Raw genomic sequence first — 21,591 nt, forward strand, 5'->3', positions numbered from 1 at the left:
AGTGAATCCCATACTCCTTATTTATCCTTCCCCCTTTCCTCTTCCCTGTGGTAACCATAAATTTCTTTTCTATGTCTGTGAATCTGCTTCTGTTTTGTAAATTTGTGTACTTTTAGCTTCCACATGTAAGCAGTATCATATAATATTTGTCTAACACTTCATTTTCTTTAGCCATTCATCTGTCAATAGGTCGGCTTTGACAGATTGCTTCCATATCTTGGCTACTGTGAATAGTGCTGCTATGAACACTAGGGTGCATGTTTCATTTTTAATTATATTTTTGTCTGGATATTTGCCCAGGAGTGGGATTGCTGGATCATAGTAAAGTTAAAGTAAGTCGCTTCAGTCATGTTGAACTCTGTGTGATCCCAAGGACTGTAGCCCACCAGGTTTCTCTGTCCATGGGATTCTCCAGGCAAGAATATTGGAGTGGGTTGCCGTACCCCTCTCCAGGGGATCTTCCCAACCCAGGGATCAAACCCAGGTCTCCTGCACTGTGGGCAGATTCTTTACCATCTTGGCAACTCTATTCTTAGCTTTCTGAGGAAACTTCATATTTTTTTCCATAGTGGCTATACCAATTTACACTTTCACCAACAGTGCAGGAGAGTTCCCTTTTCTCCACACACTCTCCAGCATTTGTTATTTGTACACTTTTTAATAATGGCCAATCTGATGGGTGTGAGGTGATATCTGATTGTGGTTTTCTTTTCTCTCAAAATTTATTTGTTTATTTTATTTCTGGTTGTGCTGGGTCTTTGTGGCTGCACGGGGTTTTCTCTAGCTGTGGTGAGTGGAGGCTACCCTTTAGTTTTCGGTGCTCAGGCTTCTCACTGCAGTGGCTTCTCTTGTTGGGGAGCATGGGCTCTAGGGCATGAGAGCTTCAGCAGTTGCAGTTCCTGGGCTCCAGAGCAGAGGTTTAACAGTTGGGGCACATGGGCTTAGTTGCTCTGCAGCATGTGAGATCTTCCCTGATCAGGGATGGAACCCGTGTCTCCGGAATTAGCAGGCAGATTCTTTACCACTGAGCCACCAGGGAAGCCCTCACTGTAGTTTAGATTTGCATTTCTCTGTTAGTGATGTTGAACATCTTTTCATGTGCATGTTGGTCATTAGATACATTTTTTATATAGGGAAGAACAAGTCTGACTCCATGTTGGATGTTTCTTTTACCTTGACCACTATACTCTATTGCCTTTGCTGCAAGCTAATCACAAAAGGAAGATTGCCTATAGCTTAAAACATACATTAAGATCCATCTCTGGGAACCCTGCCACCATGTCTGAGTGTTACTCTAAAACACCTTTGCTTAGCTCACAAAAAACACCCTGACCAGGCCCACCTGTACACAGCTGCAGGAAAGACTAGCACATCTCCTCTGGAGTATGGTCAGAACCAGGAAATATCTGCAGCAGCTTACTGCCTTTTCACTTTACTTCCTCACCCTTCCACCCATCTGTGTACTGTAAAAGAAACTAGCATCGAAACACAGACAAGATGGTTCTTTACAGCATTAGTCTGCTATAAAAATATTGGTCTGCTGGCTTTCCCAATAAAGTCGTTATTCCTTGCCCCAACACTTCACCTCTCCATTGGTTGGCCTGCCATGTGTTGAGCAGTACTAGCCTGAACTCTGTAATGTTTTGAAGATACAATTCACAGGACGTGGTGATGCATTAGATAATTAGAAGGAGCAGGTATTTTAATTCTAATTTTCTAGCATGAAAATAGATTCAACAGAGACACTACTTTCTGATACAAAGGAGACACAATAAAAATAAGATTTAAGAGCAGGAAATCAGGAGTTGAATTTAACTACTTTTGAGATGTTTGTGAACTTTCACAAAGTTCAGAAAAATTATTTAAATTGTTATGAAAAATAATTTTAAAAGATAGATTCTTAAAAGCAGAATTGCTAGACCAACAGATAAAGCTGATAGATACTATCAAACTCTTTTCAGGGTCCTGTCCCTTAAACCCTTGCTAAATCTAGATGTATCAATCTTTTTTTTATTGACTCCTTTATATAATGTCTATATCCTATAATTTGGAAATTAACATGAAAAACCAAATTTTTATTCACATTTCTATTATTCTTGGCTGAAAAACTGCAATATTATGATTTATAAGAAATATATATTTGGACTCTCACGGAGGAAGAAATTTTCCTTTCCCCTTCTAGGTTCTTTTTGACTGGTCTAAAAATTAAATTGATATGAAACACTTTAACAGGAGAAAACCAAACAAAAGTTTAATACTCTATATATATATGACGTAGACTCAAAAAAGCTGAGTAACTTGCCAAAATTGCTGAAACTCTCACCTTAAATAGCATCCTCAGTCAAGGACAAAAGTGGGTGTTGGGGGTGATGACTTGAGACCTCAAAGGGGAGGAAGACAATTGGTATGGAGATGAAAACAGAGAAGAATTTAACAAACTTTGCTAGATTTCTCCCTGTCTACACACTTAGTTCATACCATAGTTGTCTATGGTGATAGCTCTCTTCTTGAAAGAGGCCCTCTATCTGAATTCTTGGGGTTGAGGTGTTGTTTTTGTTGTTTAGTTGCTAAATCATGTCTGACTTTTTTATAACCCCATGGACTGTAGCCTACCAGGCTCCTCTGTCCATAGGATTTCCCAAGTGAGAATAATGGAGTGGATTGCCATTTTCTTCTCCGGGGGATCTTCCTGATCCAGGAATCAAACCGGCATCTCCTGCATTGCAAGTGGATTCTTTTACCACTGAGACACCAGGGAAGCCCCTATCTAAATTCTTTAGACAGAGGAAAACTCATAACTTCTTCCTGAATCTTCTCAGTCTTGATTGTTTTCAGTTTCAAATAATCTTCATGTCAAGGAGACATTTTGGGGTGGCAGATTTTGCCCCGCTACAGATCACTCAGATGACCAAAATATATTTCTCTTATAGTATATTTGGTTTTCATCCATGGTTCCTGACTCACAGCTGCCATAACTGTTAGAATTTCCTCAACAGTAATAGCATTGGCAGAAACTTTTGTCATAATATTTGGTCTCCTGTCCTCAGTTCCTGAAACTACTTCAGACCATAAGGTGAAATGGGTGGTCTTGTTACTCACAGCAAGACCTTTTTCACCATAACTGGGTTTATGTTAATGCTGCTATTACCTTAAAATTGGGTTCAATCTTGGTGGGTGTCAAGTCAAAAGACACAACTAAGCAGATAGGGTAGGGAGTCCCTGGAGAAAGAGAATCAGGCATAGCTTACTTGACATAAGAGAAGCCCTTTTTCCTGTTTCACTATGGTCTTGAAGGAAACTCTGTTATCCATTATGTACCATGAAACATGAAACAGATAATTGCCCTGTTTTATCTTAAAAAAAAAAAAAAAGAGAGAGAAGCCCTTTTGGGCCTTAAGCCATTCTGTGATCTAAGTTTGGCCACAACGCTTGCCCTTAAACAGATCTCATTAACTAATGACCTTCAGTTCAGTTTAGTTGCTCAGTCGTGTCCGATTCTTTATGACTCCATGGACTGCAGCACGCCAGGCTTCCCTGTCCATCATTAACTCCCAGAGTTTGCTCAAACTCATGTCCATCGAGTTGGTGATGCCATCCAACCAACTCATCCTCTGTCATCCCCTTCTCCTCCCACCTTCAATCTTTCCTAGCATCACAGTCTTTTCCAGTGAGTTGTTTCTTCACATCAGGTGGCCAAAGTATTGGAATTTCAGCTTCAGCATCAGTTCTTCCAGTGAATATTCAGGACTGATTTCTTTAGGATTGACTGGTTTGATCTCCTTGCAGTCCAAGGGACTCTGAAGAGTCTTCTCACCACAGTTGAACACCACAGTTCAAAAGCATCAATTCTTTGGCACTCAGATTTCTTTATAGTCCAACTCTCATATCCATAGACAACTACTGGAAAAACCACAGCTTTGACTAGATGGACCTTTGTCGACATAGTAATGTCTCTGCTTTTTAATATGATGTCTAGGTTGGTCATAGTTTTTCTTCCAAGGAACAAGCATCTTTTAATTTCATGGCTGCAGTCACCATCTGCAGTGATTTTGGAGCTCAAGAAAATAAATTCTGTCACTGTTTCCATTGTTTCCCCATCTATTTGCCATAAAGTGATGTGACCAGGTGCCATGATCTTCGTTTTTTGAATGTTGAGTTTTAAGACAGCTTTTCACCCTCCTCTTTCACTTTCATCAAGAGGCTCTTTAGCTCGTCTTCACTTTCTGCCACAAGGGTGGTGTCATCTGCATATTGAGGTTATTGATATTTCCCCCGGCAATCTTGATCCCAGCTTGTGCTTCATCCAGCCCTGCATTTCACATGTACTCTGCATATAATAAGCAGGGTGATAATATATAGCCTTGACATACTCCTTTCCCAACTTGGAACTAATGAAATTAGGGGAATGAAAGAATAAAGAAACAAAACTGTTATCAGACAAGAGAAGTAACAATAGCAAAGATTGTATATCTGTGTTGTTCCAAAGGTAAAGATTAGCCTAAAGTGCTCAACCTACAGATCAACTGGAACCTACGGGGTGATGATGTTGACACTTTCTGACTCTAATGACTTCAATCAACTAAAGCTTGGACTCTGTCAACCTTTGCTCGGATTCTATGCTGAATTCTCTGCTGCTCAAGCCCCTTGATGAATATGCAAGTACCCTTAATTTAAAACTTCCCCAGCTTCGCTGTTGGGGAGACACTGCTTTGGGAAAGATGCCCAGTGTTGTCTATTTGCTGCAAGCAATAATAAATCTTTCCTTCTTTCAGTCTCTGGCTTGGTTTTGTCTTTTGACACCCACCAAGAATCAAACCCAGTTTTTGGGTAACACAACCAAACCAAAGGGCAGGAGAAGGAAGGATTATTACTTGCAGTAAGTAAGAGAACAGCAGGAATATTTCTGAAAGTGATGTCTGCTTTTTTTTCTTTTTCCTACCATATTCCAGTAGTAATAGACATCTATTTCATATCTCAGGATGTTCCAGATACTCACTGCAAACTCCAAAAGATAACAGTCGGGGGTTTTCCCTGGTAGCTCAGTGGTAAAGAATCCACCTGCCAATGCAGAAGACATGGGTTCGATCTTGATCTTGGAAGACCCCACATGTCTCAGAGCAATGAAGCCCATGCACCATAACTATTAAGCTTGGGCTCTGGAGCCCAGGAGCTGCAACCACTGAAGCCCACACACCCTAGAGCCCACGCGCCCCAACAAGAGAAGCCAACACAATGAGAAGCCCGTGCATTGCAACTTACTTTTTAAAATAGTAGAACATTTTAAAATGTTAACATTAAAAAAAAAAAGATTAGTAGGACTTACCACCCCCACCTCCCAACTGGCTGAGGTGGACTTTAGGATTTTCAATAATTAGGATGTGGCAGAAAGAAAAAAAGAAGACACTACTTTAGGAAAGATCCCAGGTGTTGTCCTTAGTTGCTATAAGTAATAAATCCTTCCTTCTCCTCCTTTTTGACTTGGTTGTGTCTTTTGGCTTATCATCCACCAAAAGATCAAGCCAGTTTTCAGGTAACAAGATGGCATCTGGAAATCACCTGTGGATGGAGGCTAGCTGCCAAGGGAACCAACCTTGAATAGAGAAGTGGAAAGTTCAGTCCCACCCCCTAATTTCCAGGAAGAATAAAGAGCTAGAGGTTGAAATAGTCACAAATGCCCAATGAGGTAATCAAGCATGCCTCTGTAATAAGGCCTCCATAAAACCCAGAAAGAGGTGGTTTAGAGAGCTTCCGGGTTGGTGAGCATGTGGAGATTCAGGGAGAGTAGTTCACCTGGAGAGGGAGGACATGGATGCTCCACACCCTTCCCACACACCTTGCCCTATGTATGTTTTCCATCTGACTGTTCCTGAGCTATATCCTTTTATATACTAAACTGATAATCCAGTAGGTAAAATATGCCATTCTAGCAAATTAATCAAACCGACGGAGGGGGTCTATGGGAACCTCTGATATCTATAATTTATAACCAGTTGGTCAGACAGGCAACAACCTGGGACTTGTGATTGGCATCTGAAGTTGGGGTCAGTCTTGTGGGACTGAGTTCTTACCTTAGAATCTGATGCTGTCTCTGTGTAGACAGTGTCAGGTTGAATCGAATTTTACACCCAGCTAGTGTCAGAGAATTGCTAGTTGGTGCTAGTGTGAAAAAGTCCCTTTCCATACACATTGGAATTGGTCCCATACATCGGAACTGGGTGCAGAACCTTTAGCAACTTTTTAAGTAAAGAAGCCATTTGTATTTCTTCCTTTGTGGTTTCATAATTCCTATTGTTTCCTGTTTGCTTAATAATTAATGGTTATAGGAACTCTTTTATGATTATCCTCTTGCCTGTTACATATGTTGCACATATTTTTTTCTACCAGTTTTTCTATCTTTTTTTTTATGATAACTTTCATCATGAAAACATTTAATTTTACAGGAGGACTTTTGTTTATCTGTTTCTTTGTAGCTTCTGGGTTTGGGGTCTTGCTTGTACCTTTCTCTCTCCCAAATTACTAAAATAATCTTTGTTTTATTTGAGTGCATCATAGTAGAGTTTCTTAAGCTTAATCCTCTAAACAATTTGAAACTTATTTTATAGTATGCTGTGAGATAAAAATAAACTTTTTTCTTTTTCTAAATAATGACTGATATTCTCAATTGCATTTATTCAATACTGCATTATTCCCCTTTGATTTGAAATATTACCTTTAATATACTAAGTTTTCATAAATACACAAGTGAAGCCAGATTCTCTAAAGTTGATCTAAGGTTTTTTTTTCACAATAAGAATTACAGTTATTTCTGATAATAAAATCATGATATCAGCATATAGGTGTGCTTATCTCCTTAGCAAGCAAGGGATCATGTACCCAGCTCAAAGGGACAGGATGTTGAGATATTATGGAAGAGCTACTTTAAAAGGAGGGCATATGGGCTTCCTTGGTGGCTCAGCTGGTAAAGAATCTGCCTGCAGTGTGGGAGGCCTGAGTTTGATCCCTGGGTTGGGAAGGTCCCCTGGAGGAGGGTAAGGCTACCCACTCCAGTATTCTGGCCTGGAGAACTCCATGGATTGTTTGGTCCATGCGGTCGCAAAGATTCAGACACGACTGAGTGACTTTCACTTTCTTTTTTCCTTCCTTCATTTGTATTTCTTTCAATACAAATCATCAGACTGTATCACAATATAAACTACATCACACTATATTTTACTTCCAACTGAATTAAATTATCTATTGACCTAGATTCTCCTGATGCTCTTAAAGTAAAAGTTCTACATTAGCTTCAGTAGTTCCGAGGACTATATGCAGCTAAGTAGTTAAGAATAGATTCCTGACCACAGAGACAAAAGCCAAGGAAAGATCAATAAGAGCTGCACATAATTTTATGCTGTTTTTAAGAGATTTCATCACAAGGTGATACTTGAGTAAGACGATGGTCAATAATGGAAGAGCAGTGCAAAATTTTCTCCTGCTTGTCCTATAAACTATTTACCTAAGAGATTCCAAATGGAATTTGTCCAGGAACAGACTTACTGGCAAGAATTTTAGACTTAACAACTGATGAATTAAAGGTCTATAATCTGTGAGGAATGAAGAAGTGACCTTTAAAAAATAGAATAGACAACATTTTAAGGCCTACCAGAAGGGACCTCTAAATAGGGCTAAAATACAAATAACTGCTACAAATGAGAAACTATTATTCCACAAGGCTTGAATATCCTAGAGGAAGGAGATTTACACCACACATTTTGCTTACTTGCGGCTGTGCTGTGTGAACATGTGATCAGTCAGGAAAAGACTCAGAGTTGATTTCCTGACTTGGTCTTCCTCTATGGATATAACCCTAAGAAAATAAGAGTGAGGATTTTTAGTTTGTCCTTCTAATGTTCTCATTCAAACAAGAGCAATTTACTAAATACCTGCTTCTCAAATTCCATGAAATCAAAATAGTATTTACTGAGCAATTTCTTTGCATGTACCAGTCAGCATCCTGTTATACATTAATTCTCACTAATATTTAGAACAATCCTATTAAATAAGTGGACTTCCCTGGTGGCTCAGTAGTAAAAGAATCCACCTGCAATGCAGGTGATGCAGGTTTGATCCCTGGGTTGGGAAGATTCCCTGGAGGAGGAAATGGCAACCCACTCCAGTATTCTTGCCTGGGAAATCCCACGGACAGAGGTGCCTGGTGGATTACAGTCCATGGGGTCACAAGAGTCGGACACAACTTAGTGACTAAACCACCACCACCATTAAATAAGTCTCATTGTCCCCCTTTTACAGAAAACTGACGTTCAAAGAAGTAACTTAAAACTAGTATATGGCATGGACATGGTTCCAATTCAGTCCAGCTGATTCCAGAGTGTAAGTTCTCAACCATTGTACCATACCAGCTCAAAGGGAACAGATGGAAGGACTAGGACTATGGGGATGAGATAAGTATGTTGTCATCCTTGTGTAGCAAGGAGACGATTAAGAGAGTGGATTTTATCTGATTTCTCTAGAGAGAAATTAGAGGAAGCAATGTTGATTTTCAATAAACCAAAGCACATGAATTATCCTACAGCTGTGGTGTTTAAGAAGTTGATCTTTAATAATTTAGATAACTTCTAATTTGTTGTTGTTCATCTTGTACAACAAAAGGCAGGCTCACTAAGCCAGCCTGCATTGCCAACAATTTGGCGAAAATTTCCATCCTCCTACCACAATCAAATGTTCAATTTAATTTCAAACTGTAATTAGAAAGTGTTACTTTTTAATGATTATTATTTATTGCTGGCATAGGCTCCAAATAAATCCATTTTATGCATGTTTTCTTATTTTGTGTTATTAAAGATAGGTGACATCTATAGGTGCAGTGTGTAAGTTGGTTTGTTATTACACAAGCAGCAATTATTAATATAAGCAGCAGGCTTTAGCCAAATCTGCTGAATAGATCAGGTCAGATTAGGTGGGTCAGAGTAGGCCACAGGGAAAATACTCAGTGTCCCTGATAGAAATATAAACTAGAAGTCACAATAAGTGAAAAAAGAAGTACTTTGTTGAGTGGGGCAATTTTTAAAGGACAGGATGAAATTCAGGACGTCTAACAGCCATTTTATCTTTCAAATAAAAGGGCTAAGAGGGTAAAGGAAATAATCAAAATGCCAAGGCAATTCAGCTTCCATAAAGTAGCTGCATCAGTTGCCCTGATTCCAAGTCACATAACTGAGCTATCAAGACTATAGGTAGGGGATTCCCTGGTGGTCCAGCAGTTAAGATTCTGAGCGGCCAATGCAGGGGACTCATGGGTTCAATCCCTGGTTGGGGAACTAAGATCCCACATGCCATGTGGTATGGACAAAAGATTTAAAAAATAAATAAATAAAGATTGCAGGTAAATCCCACTAGGCAAAGGTAAACCCCCGCCACGAGAACACCCCCTCCCCCTACAGAGCCGTCTAAACTTGTCCAAGAGGAGGAGATTTGGACTCACACTCCTATTAATAAACTAAGATTAGTTGCACATGATTTCATTAATCCTTTATTTTTGTAAACCAGTACAGTATTTGATTAAAATGTATGAAATCATGCTCACCACTTATTCTAACTAGAATTCTGTTTCTCATGTATCAAATGTGTTAGATTGAATGATACCTTGTACTCATCTTGCTTAAAAACTATATGATTCTACATGGAGAAGGAAATGGCAACCCACTCCAGTGTTCTTGCCTGGAGAATCCCAGGGACTATGGAGCCTGGTGGGCTGCCGTCTATGGGGTCACACAGAGTCGGACACGACTGAAGCGACTTAGCAGCAGCAGCAGCAGCAGCAATGTGCTTGAATACCGAGAGAAGGTTACACAGCTGGGAGAAGGGTTTGGTTACAGGTTGGCAATAAAATATACAAAATCAATGTCCCCACAGCCCTGCGCAGAAAAGGCAAATTTGAAATGCATGAAAATACATTTTATACAGAAAGTCATCACAGTACACAACATGATAAAGCTGTGAGTAGCACTTACAGTCATAATACCAAACAATGAATATTGATGCAACCAAACTGAAAGAATATTGGGAGGATGGAGAGATGGAAGTGTGTGCAGAGGAGAGGGAGGTGAAAGAAAGCCCTTCCATGATGGAAATTCAAAAGAAAATACCTAAAACTGAAACACTATTAAGGAACACGTGATTTGGAGACAAATACAAAGTAAATTGACTAAAAGCCTTGAGCCTGGTGGCCTCTGGGGAAGGGTGATACAGAAGACAGAGTGGGTCTTACTGTTTCAAAGAAAGGTTTATAGATCTATTTTGCTCATTTAAAATGTGTAGGTGTAATTTTACTTAAAAATGACTTAATTTACAAAAAAAAAAAAACTATATGATTCTATAAATATAGAGTTGTAGGAAGAATTAGGCACAACAGCAGTTTCTGAGGGGGAAAAAAAACTGTCCCAGGATGATTATTCATTATGAGGTGAGAAATGCAAACAAGTGGATGAATGTAACAATAGCACCTAAATCAAAGAAGGTTACAAGTTAAGGGCACTCTGTACTTCCCAGCCCACTTTCAGAATATCATATTCAGTTCTAAAAAGCACATTCTAACAATGATGCTGATAAAGTAAAACGTAACCAGTAGAGGGTGATCAGGATGGTAAGGCATCAGGATATCCAGGCTAGAAATAATACCAGGAGGAAGCTGGAGGGTTATGGAATATTTGTTTCCAGCTCCTGGTAAGATTGTTCCTCCCACAGCCTTACCACTGGAAACCATCTAGGAATCCAAACCAGAGCAAGAGGTTATAAATGAACTGATAAAGCTCACCTTTTCCCTAGAGTTCCCCTGGACAAATGTCCACGTGCCTCACCTCTCTGTTTACCTTGAAAGTGAAAGTGAAGTCACTCAGTCGTGTCCGACTCTTTGCGACCCCATGGACTGTAGCCTACCAGGCTCCTCCGTCCATGGGATTTTCCAGGCAAGAATACTGGAGTGGGGTGCCATTTCCTTCTCCAGGGGATCTTCCCGACCCAGGGAGTTCCTATGGAACTCCCATCAAACTCTTTTTTCTCAAACAATTCTCTGAGTGTTCCCTACCCCGTGCTTCCCAGTAGCCTCTGTGAATATACTGCTGCCTCTGGATCCTTTCCAAGTGAGTATTTTTTCCCACATTCAACATATCGCAATGTCTGGAGACGGTATAAGTATCCTTGTTCTTCATTCTCATGTAAAAACCAATTCCCCTCCCTGTGCCAACAAAAATTCAGCTCTTTAAAGAGCACACCATTAGACTCCAAAATCCATTAACTCTTTATTTTACAACCATCCACCAACCTCCCATCTCCCACCCTTGTTCTCCAAAGATTGGAAGCCTTGGATTTTCTATGTTCCTTTTTAGCACAACTGTTGTCATTGCTCTTGGTGATTCCACAACCAAACCAAGAGCCAACCAATTTACATTCCTACCAACAGTGTAGGAAGTTCCCCTTTTCTCCGCCTCCTTCTCAGCATTTATTTTCTGTGAACTTTTTACATACCACATATACATGGCCTTTCTGACCAATGTGAGGTGATACTTCACTGTAGTTTTTCTCTAGTAATTAGTGATATTGAGTATCTTTTCATATGCCCACTGGCCATCTAAATACACTGTTTTTAAAAAGATCAATTTAGTTGCTGTGTTAAGTAAAGCCAGTAAAGTGGGGGATAGAGTGTCAACAGTAGATAGAAACAGGAGCAGAGAGATGAGTTAGGATATGTCGACTTAAAAAATATTCACAACCTAAAAGTTGAGAGTTTTATTTTATTTGGTGGGAATTTTTAGGACTTCAAGCAGGAGACAGCATCTCAAGTAGCCATGAGAGAACTGCTCCAAGGAGGCAAGGGGAGGAACCAGGTTATATAGAAGTTTTGCAACAAAGAGCAGGTAGTCTGAACATCAAAAGATCTGTTGTTGTTGTGTTCCTGTTGTCCTTCAGTCGCTAAATTGAGTCCAACTCTTTGCAACCAAAGCTCCTCTGTCCTCCACTATTCCCTGGAGTTTGCTCAAATTTATGTCTTACTGAGTCGATGATGTTTTCTAACCATCACATCCTCTGCCACCTCCTTTTCCTTTTCAAAAGATTATTGTTAATTAAAGAAAACCAGATATCTTAAGTTAAGGAATTTATTAGCACTCTTCTATGTATGGAAGGATGCAAGAGTCTGGGCTCACTGAAATCATTCCTTTTATATGAATCTCAGCTATCTGGGGCCAGTGTCCTGTGTTTTCACATCCTGAACTTCCTTTCCTCAGGACTCACCGTACAGAGTGGCTGTAGTCTGGTGGCTGTTAGACAGCAGGTATTCTCCTTCTTGACCTCCCTTAGGGCTCACCAGTTCACATTGGAGGGCTGCAATTGCTGATAATGGTGACATCCTTGCTTACTGATATGGCAGGAAATATTCCATTTCTCATTACTGACTCAATGAACACGAATTGGACAAAACTCTGGGAGATAGTGGAGGACAGAAGAGCCTGATTTGCTGCAGTCCACGATGTCACAAAGAGACTGATGTGACTTAGCAACTGAACAACAACAATTCCATTTCCCAGATGCCATTGCAGAAGAGGAATGATAATAACTAGGATCAAAGTTGCAGCCCAGTAGAAGGGAGACATTATCTGATTCCAGATATATTTTGAAGGCACTTGATGATATGTAGTGTGAAAAAGGAAAAGAATACAGGATGATTCCAATACTGTTGACTGTGATAACTAGAAGAATAGACATATCCTTCCCTAAACATTCAAGAGCAATGGTATGGACCTAACAGAAGCAGAAGATATTAAGAAGAGGTGGCACGAATACACAGAACTATACAGAAAAGGTCTTCGTGACCCAGATAACCACAATGATGTGATCACTCACCTAGAGCCAGACATCCTGGAATGCAAAGTCAGGTGGGCCTTAGGAAGCATCACTACAAACAAAGCTAGTGGAGGCGATGAAATTCCAGTTGAGCTATTTCAAATCCTAAAAGATGATGCTGTGAAAGTGCTACACTCAATATGCCAGCAAATTTGAAAAACTCAGCAGTGGCCACAGGACTGGAAAAGGTCAGTTTTCATTCCAATCCCAAAGAAAGGCAATGCTAAAGAATGTTCAAAACTACTGCACAACTGCACTCATCTCACATGATAGCAAAATAATGCTCAAAATTCTCCAAGCCAGGCTAAAACAGTAAGTGAAACGTAAACTTCGACAAATACAAGCTGGATTTAGAAAAGGCAGAGGAACCAGAGATAAAATTTTCAACATCTGTTAGATCATAGAAAAAGCAAGAGAGTTCCAGAAAATCATCTACTTCTGCTTTATTGATTATGCAAAGCCTTTGACTGTGTAGATCACAACAAACTGTGGAAAATTCTTCAAGAGATGGGAATACCAGACCACCTGACCTGCCTCCTGAGAAATCTGTATGCAAGTCAAGAAGCAACAGTTAGAACTGGAAATGGAACAGACTGGTTCCAAATTGTGAAAGGAGTATGTCAAGGCTGTATATTGTCACTCTGCTTATTTAACTTAAATGCACAGTACATCATGTGAAATGCCAGGCTGGATGAAGCACAAGCTGGAATCAAGATTGCCAGGAGAAATATCAATAACCTCAGATATGCAGATGACATCACTCTTATGGCAAAAAGTGAAGAGGAACTGAAGAGCCTCTTGATGAAAGTGAAAGAGGAGAGTGAAAAGCTGTCTTAAAACTCAACATTCAAACAACTAAGATTATGGCATCCAGTTCCACCACTTCATGGCAAACAGATGGGGAAACAATGGAAACAGTAAGAGACTTTATTTTGTGGGACTCCAAAATCACTGCAATGGTGACTGCAGCCATGAAATTAAAAGATGCTTGCTCCTTGGAAGAAAAGCTATGACCAACCTAGACAGCATATTAAAAAGCATAGACATTACTTTGCCAACAAAGATCCATCTAGTCAAAGCTATGGTTTTTCCAGTAGTCACATATGGATGTGACAGTTGAGACTATAAAGAAAGCTGGGTGCTGAAGAATTGATGCTTTTGAACTATGGTGTTGGAGAAGACTTTTCAGAGTCCCCTGGACTGCAAAGAAATCCAACCAGTCAATCTTAAAGGAAATCAGTCCTAAATATTCATTGGAAGGACTGATGCTAAAGCTGAAACTCCAATACTTTGGCCACCTAATGTGATGCGAAGAACAGACTCATTGGGAAAGACTCTGGTGCTGGGAAATAGTGAAGGCATGAGGAGAAGGGGATGATAGAGGATGAGATGGTTGGATGGCATTACCAATTCCGTGAACATGAGTTTCAGCAAGGTCTGGATGTTGGTGATGGACAGGGAAGCCTGGCCTGCCGCAGTCCATGGGGTCGCAAAGAGTTGGACACAATTGGGCGACTGAACTGAGCTGAAACATCCAAGTGCATGGCCTCAACTTTGCCACTAATAATCTAAATAATTTTAGACAAACTATTGCCCTTCCCTGATCCTCACTCTTATCATTTGTATAATGAGAGATTTAAACTAAATTAGAAGTCCTCCTACTGTGTTTGGTGCATGTGCCTCAGTAGGCTGTTCAGGAGATGGAAGGAAAGTCAGGCAAACTGAATTGTGGACTTTGTATATTAAGGGTATGTTAAAGGTCTCATTTAAAACAAGAATCCGGGGAGTTCCCTAACAGTCCAGTGGTCAGGACTCCATGCTCTCACTGTAGAGGGCCCAGTTCAATCCTTGGTCGGGGAACTAAGATCCCACAAGCTTCATGGCAAACTAAACAAAAACAGGAATCCACTAATAAACTTTCAAAAATCTTTTTAATTTGGGAGGTAATTAGGTCATGAAGGTGGTTCCCTCATAATGGGATTAATGCCTTTATAAGAAGAGATTCTTCTCTCTCTCCCTCTGGTTCCTCCCCTCCTCCCCTACCCCTCTCTGATACAAGAAGACGGTGGTCTCCAAACCAGAAAGAGGGTCATCATCAGATCACTGACAGGTGTGACAGATGTCTTTATCTTGGACTTCCCAACCTCCAAAGCTGTGAGAAGTAAATGTTGCCTAAACTTCCCAAACTACAGTAATATTTTATAGCAGCCCAAGCTAAGACAATCATTTTACCTAGGTGATTTATAAAACTCCTTCCATTCCAGTTCTAAAGTTATGTCAAGAAGTTAAAATTGTTAATTTGTACAAGTGGCTTTAGTCCAACTCTACCACCTCACAGCAACAGCCAGCAGAAAGACTGAGTGGGTTTTGTTGTGACCATAATCACTATCAGTATAGTAGTGATCACTGACTATGGAACCTTTGTACGTGACTAGTGGGAGAAAACCCAGAGTGGGATTGCTCAGACAATGCAGCACTGATTATCTCAATGGTATTTTATTACTTACCTTTCCTTCGATAAAGTTGTAAGTTTCAGCAGCTGATCTCCTTTTGAAGGCTCTTTCAGGTTTCTTTCATTCCTGACTTGAGCCTTTTGGTAGTAAAGGCGAAATTCTAAGTTATCTGAGCAACTCACCTCAGGTAACTGAGAGTGAAAGAGAAACAGGAAGTAATTATGATAAGAGCCAGAGACAATTGACTGAAAACAAGCCAATGTCTGTCCAGGACATTAATTTCTCCTAAAACTACTGCATAACTTTCCAGTTCATCCAGTATTTTAACACAACGTTTCACTCTGACGTGGTCCATTCTTATTATGTGACTAAAGAACTTGTGACTTCTCTGCTTTGTTTCTGCTGTTTCCCATAAAAGGAAATGGGGTGAGAAATGCTGAAATAGCTCCACCCAGATGGTTAAAGCAATAGAGAGTTGGACAGAATTAAACTCACCTTAAAATAACTCCCTTGAACAAAATCCTGGAAGTGAGGTTGCTGGATCATATGGTAGTCCTATTTTCAATTTTTTGAGGACCCTCCATGCTGTTTTGCACAGTGGCTGCACCATTTTGCATTTTCACCAACAGTGCACAAGTGTTCCAATTTCTCCACAGCCTGGCCAACACTTATCTTAAGGGGTTTTTTGGTTTTTCTTTTTTCTGGTTGTTTGTTTATGGTCTTTGGATAACTCAGTTTAATCTTTTAACACTTGTTATCTATTTATTACTTTTGATTGCACTGGATCTTCATTACTGTCCATGAACTTTTCTCTAGTGGCAGTGAGTGGTGGCTACTGTCCCTTGCGGTACACAGGCTTCTCATTGCATTGGCTTCTCTTGTTGCTGCAGCACAGGCTCTAGAAGCATGGGCTTCAGTAGCTGCAGCACTTGGGCTTCAGTAGCTGTGGTGCACGGGCTTAGTTACTCCAAGGCATGTGGAATCTTCTCGGACCAGGGATCAAACTCATGTCCCCTGCATTGGCAGATGTATTCCTATCCATTGTACCATCAGGGAAGTCCTACTTGTTAGTTTTTGATAACAGCCATTCTAATAGGTGTGAGGTGCTTTGTGGTTTTGATTGCAATTCCCAGATGATTAGAGATGCTGAGGATCTTTTCATGTAACTCTTGACCAAATCAGAATCTTGAGGAGATATTAGCACTCTAAGTTCACTGCAGCACTATCCACAATAGCCAAATTGTGGAGACAAGTAAAATGACCATTGACAGACAAATGATTTTCTAAAATGTGATACACACACACAATGGAACATTATATAGCCTTAAAAAGGAAAGAATCTTGTCATATGCAACAACATGGATGAACCCTGAAGACATTTTGCTAAGTTAAGTAAGCCAGCTGCTGCTGCTGCTGCTGCTAAGTCGCTTCAGTTGTGTCCGACTCTGTGCAACCCCATAGATGGCAGCCCACCAGGCTCCCCCGTCCCTGGGATTCTACAGGGGTACACATACTGTGCAATTTCATTTACATGAGGTATCTAAAATAGTTAAACTTATGAAATGAAAAAACCATGATTACCAGGAGCTAGGGGAAGGGGAAATCAGTTGCTGGTCAATGGGTATAAAATTCCAGTTATACATGAGGATTGAGTTCTCAAGATCTGTACAACACTGTGCCTAATAGGTAGCAATATTGTACTGTACACTAAAAATGTGTTAAGAGTAAGATGACATGTTAAGTGTTCTTGTGCTCGCTTCAGCAGCACATATACTAAAGTTAAGTGTTCTTATCACTATATATGTATATATATAATTAAATTATGTAGTATATACTTATAATTAATTTTTATTGGAGTGCAGTTGATTTACAATGTTACATTAGTTTCTTCTGTAGAGCAAAGTGAATCAGTTACACATATACATATATCCACTCTTTTTAAGAATCTATTCCCATATAAATATATATGAGTGAGTGAGTGAAAGTTGCTCAGTTGTGTCCGACTCTTTGAGACCCTGTGAACTATACAATCCATGGAATTCTCCAGGCAAGAATACTGGAGTGGGTAGCCTTTCCCTTCTCCAGAGGATCTTCCCAACCCAGGGATCGAACCCAGGTCTCCCACATTGCAGGCGGATTCTTTACCAGCTAAGCCACAAGAGAAGTCCATAAATATATATACATGCATATATTTTTAAACTTGTTTGATATTGACATATTCTCTGAATGACATAGTGATCAAGAGTATTTATAATCTTTGGACCTTGGGCAAGTCATAAAACAAACCTGTGCCTCCATTTCTTTATCTACAAAATAGGGCAATAATAGTGCCTAAATGAGGATTAAGGGCTTGAAATATAGTGAAGATCATGAGATAAGGAGTACATATGTGTGTTGGCTTTTATTGTTATTGCTGTGTTTACCCAGAGGAGTCATTACTAAGATAGAGAAACATCTCCAAAAAAATTAAAAACTTCGCCAACTACCTGTGAGCAAAATTCCCACTTTTGTCTCCACTGAAGCACTATGCACCACTTCCAGTGCACCTGTGCCCTTATTAGAATTACTGATACAGGATATTACTCAGTGATACATCATTACAAAGGCCTAACTTTTCTTTGCAGGCTTCCCAGGTGCTGCTAGAGATAAAGAACCCGTGTGCCAGTGCAGGAGATGGGGGTTCAATCCCTAGGTCAAAAAGATCCCCTGGAGGAGGAAATGGCAACCCACTCCAGTAGTCTTCCCTGGAGAATCCCAAGGACCGAAGAGCCTGGTGGGCTACAGGCCATACTGTCACAAAGAGTCAGACATGGCTGAAGCGACTTAAAACACTTTTCTTTGCAGTGATCTTTCTGGTAAGGTCCAAAGGGCCCTGATGAGGCTCAATGAAGGTAATTTGACTGGCATTCCAGGATGGGTCAGGTAAAGTTGCTGAAGTGAGCAAAAAGAGAAGCATTCAGGGAACTCTTGGAACTTTAACGAAGGGGTTGGTGAAAGGGAAGAGGTGGTGAACTCTTTTTTCCTCTCCCTCCTTACCCCTGGGTCACAGAGGATCAGAAAGCAGTTGGTTACAAGAAATGTTGAGGTGCTTCTCTTTCGGCCTTCCAGAGTAATTGTTTTTAAATGTAAAAATTTAAACTCCTAAAAAAAAAATTTAAACTCCTATTTAAAAACCTTCAATGCCTTCCCATTTCACATAACCAGTTCAGTTCAGTTCAGTCGCTCAGTCGTGTCCAACTCTTTGTGACCCCATGAATCGCATCACGCCAGGCCTCCCTATCCATCACCAACTCCCAGAGTTTACTCAAACGCATGTCCATTGAGTCGGTGATGCCATCCAGCCATCTCATCCTCTGTTGTCCCCTTCTCCTGCCCCCGATCCCTCCCAGTGTCAGAGTCTTTTCCAATGAGTCAACTCTTCGCATGAGGTGGCCAAAGTATTGGAGTTTCAGCTTCAGCATCAGTCCTTCCAATGAACACGCAGGACTGATCTCCTTTAGGATGGACTGGCTGGATCTCCTTGCAGTCCAAGGGACTCTCAAGAGTCTTCTTCAACACCACAGTTCAAAAGCATCAATTCTTCAACGCTCAGCTTTCTTCAAAGTCCAACTCTCACATCCATACATGACCACTGGAAAAACCATAGCCTTGATTAGATGGACCTTTGTTGGCAAAGTAATGTCTCTGCTTTTTAATATGCTATCTAGGTTGGTCATAACTTTCCTTCCAAGGAGTAAGCATCTTTTAATTTCATGGCTGCAACCACCATCTGCAGTGATTTTGGATCCCAAAAAAATAAAGTCAGCCACTGTTTCCCCATCTATTTCCCATGAAGTGATGGGACCAGATGCCACGATCTTAGTTTTCTGAATGTTGAGCTTTAAGCCAACTTTTTCACTCTCCTCTTTCACTTTCATCAAGAGCCTTTTTAGTTCCTCTTCACTTTCTGCCATAAGGGTGGTGTTATTTGCATATCTGAGGTTATTTATATTTCTCCTGGCAATCTAGATTCCAGCTTGTGCTTCTTCCAGCCCAGTATAAGGTTACACCATGTTAAATTTATACATAATGCCCTGGACCATTATTTGGGATGTGTATATGGGGGAAAGAATCTGACATGATGAAGGTAGAGGGCCCCTAGATGTGTTTACGGGAACACTGTTTGCAGAAAGGACAAACCACCCCTCAGCAAATTATAACCTGGGGTTTTCTCATTTCCTCTCAAAATCCTCAAATTTCCTCCTCCTGGCTCATTTTCCATGCCCAAGGGGACTTGGTCCTCTCACGGCAAAGCTAACTAGAACTTGTGTCAAGTCAGTCCCAGTTTCTCTTCTTTGCGACCTCAACGAAAACCTGCGTCCCAAGCCAGAGTGCCTTCTATGAAACCTCACCTGAGGCAGGATGTGTACAGAAGCCCTTGATGTACAAGCCATAAGGAAGCAATAGACCTTAGTGGTTAGGAGCACAGTCTTTGGAAACCCATAGGTCAGTGTTGGAGTGTTGACTTACCACTGCCAAGCTGTCAATATCTTACTAAACCTCAGTTTCTCATCTCTAAAATGATATAGGAGTACCTACTTGAGTTCTGCAATATGAATAATTAAATGTGGCACCTGACAATAGTGATGGCTCAAAAATGTTGGCTATTATTATTTTTACCTATTGCAAGATGTCAATTATAAAGTTCAAGAACAAGCAAAGCTAATCAATGATCTGGAAATCAGAATAATGATTGCTTTTTAGAGGAACTAAATGAAAAGGGCAGACAAGAATCTTCCCCAGTACAATGTTCCATACCTTAGCCAGGTGATGGGTACACTGGTGTGTGCGTTTAGCAAAATGCATTAAGATGTACAATTATGATTACACATAATATTTTAAGTAAACTGCTTCATAAATCACTGTTTAAAAAATACTATGGCAGAAAAGTTCAGCCTTCTCAATATTCTAATTTTAGCATCTATGAGTAAAATAAGTCAACATTTTAAACTTCTTTTTGCTTCATATTTATCCTATTGCATTTCAGTAATAGTCCCTTTGTACTTCTCATGAAGAAAAAGAACAAGTTATTTGTAATGACTTGTAAGCAAATTTCTTCACTTATATAAAAGTTGCAGAAAGTCTCCAGAATTATAAAAGTTTGAAGAAGAGATCATTTTGGTCTAATGTATGCAATCCAATATTGTACGATACCTTATGTCTAGGGAATAATTAGCAAAAAAAATTACTTTTTATTACAAAGCACTAGGCCTTCAATAAATTCTTTATGATTCACTAAAATGTTGGCTATTATCAGTATTAAAACCTTAATTCTAAAAGCTAGAAGTAAACCTCCTTCTTACCCTCTCCCATACAAGAGAGTGAGCAAAAACCTCATATTTTTCTATTAGCCATGATAAAATTTTAGATACAAATTAAATACAATAATAATCATCATTCTCTACTGTTCTAGTTTGTGACTGTGTAAAAATGTATTTTCCTCTGGGCCACAACAACCTGTTAATATAGTGGGGAAGACAGGGTTTCTACTGTCACTGCCACTCCTACTCCCCACCCTTCATTTATTCCCTGAATCCTTCCTCCCACACTGGGAACTTCCAACCTAGTCCAAGCCCCTTGCTCTCTCTTGGAACCTTTAGGGAATAGTGATAGCACCTACCTTTGTTCCCCCAAGATTGTCCTGCAGCTTCCCAGTCACTATAAAATGGCCTCAACCTCCTGACTCACCTTATACACTTGGATCACCTCCCTCCCTCAATAGTTACTGCTTCACAAGAACCTGGAACCCCTTGTTGTTCGGATGCTAAGTCATGTCCAACTCTTTGTGACCCCATGAGCTGCAGCATGCCAGGCTCCCCTGTCCTTCACCATCTCCCGGAGCTCACGTCCATTAAGTCAGTGTTGCCATCCAACCATCTCATCCTCTGTCATCCCCTTCTCCTTCTGCCTTCAAGCTTTCCTAACATCAGGGTCTTTTCCAATGAGTCAGCTCTTCACATCAGGTTGCCAAAGTATTGGACTTCAGCTTTAGCATCAGTCCTTCTAATGAATATTCAGGACTGATTTCCTTTAGGATTGACTGGTTTGATCTCATTGCAGTCCAAGGGATTCTCAAGAGTCTTCTCCAGCACCACAGTTTGAAAGCATAAATCCTTCAGCTCTCAACCTTCTTTATGGTCCAACTCTCACATCTGTACATGACTACTGGAAAAACCATACCTTTGACTATATGGACATTCAT

General features: G+C 40.3%; 1 long non-coding RNA gene across 1 annotated transcript in view; it reads right to left on the reverse strand.

The window, feature by feature from the left end:
• LOC133069139 (uncharacterized) overlaps positions 1-15,547 on the reverse strand; it is a 77,331-nt gene extending 61,784 nt beyond the window's left edge. The window contains exon 1 of the long non-coding RNA XR_009695784.1: positions 15,405-15,547. This is a non-coding gene — a long non-coding RNA (uncharacterized LOC133069139). The remainder of the gene's footprint in view (positions 1-15,404) is intronic.
• Positions 15,548-21,591: the final 6,044 nt, after the last annotated feature.

The sequence above is a fragment of the Dama dama genome, chromosome 14 (genome assembly GCF_033118175.1).
Source record: "Dama dama isolate Ldn47 chromosome 14, ASM3311817v1, whole genome shotgun sequence".
Lineage (NCBI taxonomy): Eukaryota > Metazoa > Chordata > Mammalia > Artiodactyla > Cervidae > Dama > Dama dama.